This window comes from Physcomitrium patens, chromosome 6, assembly GCF_059467195.1.
Source record: "Physcomitrium patens ecotype Gransden chromosome 6, ASM5946719v1, whole genome shotgun sequence".
Taxonomy (NCBI): domain Eukaryota; kingdom Viridiplantae; phylum Streptophyta; class Bryopsida; order Funariales; family Funariaceae; genus Physcomitrium; species Physcomitrium patens.
Genome location: NC_143415.1, coordinates 17,213,332 through 17,219,331, shown reverse-complemented (window position 1 = coordinate 17,219,331; position 6,000 = coordinate 17,213,332). Strand labels below are relative to the sequence as shown.

The 6,000-nt window shown below is 34.3% G+C and overlaps 2 non-coding genes across 2 annotated transcripts; both read left to right on the top strand.

Moving 5' to 3' along the window:
• The first annotated feature begins 4,255 nt into the window (after positions 1-4,255).
• Positions 4,256-4,339, top strand: TRNAM-CAU (transfer RNA methionine (anticodon CAU)). Its single transcript is given in 2 exon segments — positions 4,256-4,293; positions 4,304-4,339. It is a non-coding gene; the product is annotated as a tRNA-Met (tRNA).
• A 10-nt stretch (positions 4,340-4,349) lies between these two features.
• On the top strand, positions 4,350-4,422 carry TRNAA-UGC (transfer RNA alanine (anticodon UGC)). Its single transcript has one exon. It is a non-coding gene; the product is annotated as a tRNA-Ala (tRNA).
• Positions 4,423-6,000: the final 1,578 nt, after the last annotated feature.

The following is a 6,000-nucleotide window of genomic DNA, read 5'->3' as shown; positions in this document are numbered from 1 at the left end:
ATGCAAGAACAATTAAAAGAATTAATGCTTGTAATGTATTAGCTCAATTTACCACCACAAGGAGAAATAAGAATAACAAAAAAAAGAAATATAAAAATGATTAGAACTGCTTCAATATCTATACCAAATCATGTTCTTTTTCCTATAGTAGAACACTATTTAAGTCCCAGAAAACTAGGAATTACCTTATTTGAGAAGTTTGATGGTACAAGAATAAAATTTTGAAGATTCATCAATCAAATACAACTAGCAATTGAACTTCAACTCCAAAACTATTGAAACACTACTTTTTGATTTTGTGTTAGCATGGTTTTTATCTTTTTTTAAATGATGTGAGTCAATATTTGATAATTTGAAAGCATTCTTGGTAGAATTTTGATCCATGCATGGAAAACATATTACAATTTTTATTGCAAGAAATAAGATCTATATTTTGCGACAAAGAAATAAATCAATATCATTATATGCTTCATAATTTAAAAAACTTGCAATTACTATTAAATAGAATGATGCTACACTTATCAACCAATTTTTTTTATAAATTATAAAATAAAATAAAGAAATTAATGTTTAATTTACTTGATCTTGAAATATTAAATTAAACAATAGATTTTGCTGAGAAACATGACAATCAATTTTTTGAATTTTGATCTAAGAATTGCACAAATAAGCCTTAATATTATTATAAATCAATGGAAATACCAACATCTTTTCAATACATATTTTTAGAAGTAGATATATAAATTGATGTAATATATTTTTAATTTCTTACTAAGCAAAAAAAGACTTATTGTTGTTAAAAAGAATTATATTTATATTATTGAGAATCAAAGCACATTGCTTAATATTATCCAAAAAAGTGATGCAATCATAAAATAAAAAAGTATGATAATTAAAGAATATAGTATATCCAAAAAAACGTTTATGCAACTACAATAAAGTCTGTGCAATTGAAACTTACACAACATCTAATAAAGGTCTTATTCTCTCCTTAAAATCTCCTTCTTGTTTTATAATAGATATTAGTTTAGGACCTAAACATCACAAAGCCTCAACTTTGATCTTACCTTACTAGATTCAAGAGCCTCAATTTATTTTTTAGATGAAGAGTTTATTAAAAGACATAGCATATTGTTACTAAAGAAAATAAAACATATTCATGTAGAAATCATAGATGGTCATCTATTGTCCTTTGTAGACATTATTCATGAATCCATTGTAGTTTACATTTATCCAAGGAATACATTTATCCAACGAAAATGTTCATCTTTATGCTTTTATTTATTTATTAATTTAGAACACTACTCATGATGTTGTAAAGAGTCACCATATGCTTTAAACAAGTGCTTAAATCAACAACAGAATGCTCCTAATATGTTTCAATTAAAGATGTGGTTGAAGAGATACCACTTCTTACTTTAAGTTACAATCACTCCAATACATAAGAATCAACTATAGAAAGAGAAATTAAAATAAAGTGAAGATATTGTGAAGGTAGAAATGGATTTTCTTTTCAAACATGCCATCTTTAAATGCTATATAAGAAAAAATCCTTGCTAGAACAAATTTGAATAATAATTATCTTTTTTCAACCATAGAATAAGAGAATTGAGAGTATATGACAATCACCTAAAAAAAATGATACTTCCAAATAAAGACAGACTTGAAGAAAATTTTAAGACAATTACTCATTATATTATTCTTTTGCATCACAATAGGTATGTCCATCTTCAAAAAATATATGACCAATGAAGAATCCTTTTTCAAGAGATATGTCTCAACTCATGGCATTGTCTTATTTTGCATCAAATTATTTCCAGCAAGCCCTCTAGCATTATAATTGTTGATGTATTGGTCATATCATCATTCTTTTGAGATTTGCAAGTGCATATGTTGTAAAGGACATGATAATACAATGAAAGCAACTTAAGATACTCATACATTAGATTGTATTATGGCTGTTTTTTTTCCTTTTTTTATTTTTTTTATTTTCTACTCTTATTATGATTCTTGTCTAGATTATGTGGTTGTTGCCAAGCAACAATCAATAATTTTCTACTATTTTTTGTCCTATTATTCTTCTTTGTACAAATTAAAAAGATCTTAGGTTGAATCATTAGGTGGTTGAGTATCCTTCATTCTTTGTAGTGGTTGTTAATACTAAGTTCACAATTTTTAGATGAAGTTTTGTTGATAGATGAATATTTAAGATGAAATATAATATAAATAAAAGATAATATGAAAAAATAAAATAAATATTAATTAAATAAATAGATTTTTCAATGTATAAATCTTTGGAGTGACTTGTTAATATAATTGTGAATTGGTGGTGGAATTTTGATTGAATTCTTCAGTGAATTAAGAAGAAGAAAGAATGATTTGATTAGGATTTAATTAATAGCTATAATCCCTAAAAATTCAAAAATTTAATTTATTAATTGTGAAATAGAAAAAACTTCTAACTAGTAGAGTTTATTTTAGCTCATATTGACTTAGTTGGTATATATAATTAATACATTGCAAGAATGAAAACTCTAACTTTTTTAGAGAATGTATCCTATGACATCCTTCACTTTTATTAAAAATAATAATGATAAAAACTTTGTAGTATCTAATTATTATTAATAGTACCTATATTCAAGACTTAATATTTTTTTACATAGAAAAATAAAGATACCTATTTTTCTTGTTCTTATACTATAAATTTTTTGATAAGTTTCTAATTAGCTTTAAGAATATAAAATCCAAACTTTAGCTACAAAAATTGTCTTAAAGTTTTAGCATTGTTGCCAATTAATGTATAATTTAAAATAATAAAATACCATATTTTAGTTATAAATTACATAATTAAATTCTTATCATTAATTAATTTATTTATTTATTTATTATAGTCTTTTGAATCTCTTATATCTTGTAAGATTATTTTATCTTTGTTATTAAAAATTGAAGGTGTATAATACAAAGTTTTATCTTATATATTTTTCTTGAATCCTAATCAAATCATTATATATATATATATAAGATTACAAATGAAGTAACAAATTACATTGCAAGGGACAATACATATCAACATCTTCTAAAAATAAGAAACAAATAATATCTTTTCAAATTTAAAAAGATAAAAAGAGATGCATATGAAGATTAAGACTAATATTGAGTAAATATATGTATATATATATATATATATTATGGTCCATAGTCTTATTGTTCTCAATTTCCATATTCTTTGGTTACTCAAAGTTATACTTTCTCAAGGCCCTATGTAACTCATACAAGAGATTTGGAGATCAAAAGGGATAATTAAGATTGACCAACTTTTGATTCTTTCATGATTTTAGATTGTTGAACTTTGAATTACAATGGAATCAATGGTTGGAAAATCCCTATAGATTTGGTGGTGTTGCGCTTTCATGTGTAAGTTGTTGGTGTAGGAAGTGTCTTGTGGAATAAATTCACAATAAATTTGTATTGTTGTTCATCTTTTTCCAAAGAGTGCCAACTACACCAGAAAAGTAAAAATAATGTTGAACTTGAATCCAAAAAAACAAATAACATTGTAATAAATATACCCATGATTGATAGCAGTAATGGATTTGTTTAGGAGTAAAATAATATATTGGAATTGGTAATTTTTTGCCACATCAGCGTTGTGGTTGGAAGGCAATGCCTGAGGTTGTATAGAGGAACATTTTCGTTGGATAAATGTAAACTTCGACGGATTCTTCAAAGATCTCCGCTTTCTCTTTGTTTTGACTTTGGGAAAAAAGGCCGTTTTATTCAAGCCAAAATGTGTTGGAACACATCTTGCAGTCTTGGCAAACATGTCTGGGCTTCAGCGGATGCAGAATCCATGATGTTTGTGAGCATGGTCAACTGTTAGGCCCAGCTCAAGCTGAGATTCCGGAGCCGATGGTTACGTGAGAAGAGAGAAGTGGGGGCGAGGTGGGCGGACAGGATGGACCGGAGAGCTGTGGGGGAGGGTCGAGGGCACTGAGGGGCGAAACGCGTGGGGGAGGGAGGGAAAGGTGGTAGGAGGGTGCAAAGGCCAGACATGACGGTGGCAGGAATCTCCAAAGCTTTGGAGCCCCCAGGGGGCCTGGATGCGGCGCGTGGCGCAGGGTTGCTGAGAGTGGAGGGCGGCAGTGCAAGAGCAAGTGCAGAGGAGGGCAGGGGGGCGAAGAGCGGGGGTGGGTGTGTTTGGTGGGGAGCGGGTGCAGGGTATGAGTGTGGGTATGCGTGCGGCGGTGTCAACATCGGGGCGGTGGCGCAGTTGGCTAGCGCGTAGGTCTCATAGCTACGAGAAATCCTGAGGTCGAGAGTTCGAGCCTCTCTCGCCCCACGGGCCATCTGGGGGTGTAGCTCAAATGGAAGAGCGCTCGCTTTGCATGCGAGAGGTACCGGGATCGATACCCGGCGTCTCCACTCACTCATCCCCCACGCTTTTTTTCTGCTCCTTCTGCTTGCTTCTCCCAAACACCTCCCTCGTCACCCCCTCTCTCACCGTCACATTGCCTGTGCCTGCCACACCCAAACCGAGCCCATCCTCCGTGACTCGCAGTCCCCGAGTCCCCGGAGGGGGCTGCGGACAAACATCCATCCACTCCGCTCGCCAACCGCCCACCGTCATGGGCGAACATCGCACCATCGCTCCGCACGCCTTTGGGCGGATCCCTGCCGAATTTCAGCTCCATGATCACACCCGCCTGCCAAGCCCACCAAATGCTCACCCTCACGCATGGCCCCAACGGTGACGGTTGGCGCGCCCGGAGGGATCCTCAACACACTCTCCGCAGTGGGCGCGTGCTGGGCCTTGCCTCCGCTGTTTTTGCTCTCGAGATGCGAGATCCTACACTACGATTCCACTCCTGATTCATCACACGCCCTCGGTCACCGAGGGTCGGGGGATGGGGGGGTCAGACAGGGGGGGGTTGCCCTTTGTAACAAGGTATTTGGGGCGGGCACCTCTCGCGCAGACGCGCGACTCCTCCTCTCATCATTTTGTAAAACCAGAAGGATCTACCGTCGTTGCGTCCCCCCCCGCTTATTCTAGCCTCGCCGCGCCACGGACCGACCAAAACCATATGGGTTTCTTCCCACCAGCGTTCGCTCTCTCAGCCGCCGTGCCGCTGCTCATGAGGCGCCCAGGTCCCGCAGCATCCGGATGCCACCGATCGTTTATTTTTCAGGCGCCCAGGTCCCTCAGCATCCGAATGCCACCGATCTTTTATCTATCTGATTGGAGTTGTGTTGAGAATAAGTTACTGATCGGTTTTGCTTGCTCATGAATTTGGAGCTAAATCTAATTTTTAAGACCATGGGAGAGTGAGTGTGTCTTCTTTTACAATATTTATTTTCATTTAATTGGTGTGTTACTACGACTGAAGATTATTTCAAGCAAATGCATTTGAATGTGCAATTGATCTAGATTGAGTCCTTAGCGAATTGTATTCCTACTTGGTATGAATCATGTCATCTTTGTTGACAATTAGAAGAACAATATCTTCTAAACAATAGCAACTCTATGTTAGAGAAAATTGTTAATATCATCACAATTGGATCTGATAATTTCTTGAAGATACTATGTGGAGTTAATAAGAAATTTTTGAAATTAACATCATTGTTTATATGATTGAAATTTTCCACCAATTCATGTCAAAGGACATAAGTTTCAAAAAATCAAAACACTAAGAGACCCTTGTGTCACTTTCAAAGAGTAGATATTCACTTAAAGATAGTATATTTTAAAAATAGAATGACAATTGCTAAAGATAATGACTAGAGACTCTTGAAATAAGACTAGAAAACACATATTTGATGATGTGGCCTTGTGATAGTATTTTTGTTAAATCATAGAAGGTAGCATTTTAGTAATTAAGAAAATATTTGTTCTAAGTAGATGTTTCCTTCAATTTTATTTAAGGATTGCATACACATTCTATCAAGTATGATGGGGTTTAGTATAAATGATGGTCTGCATCAACAATTGAGGTGTTATAGATT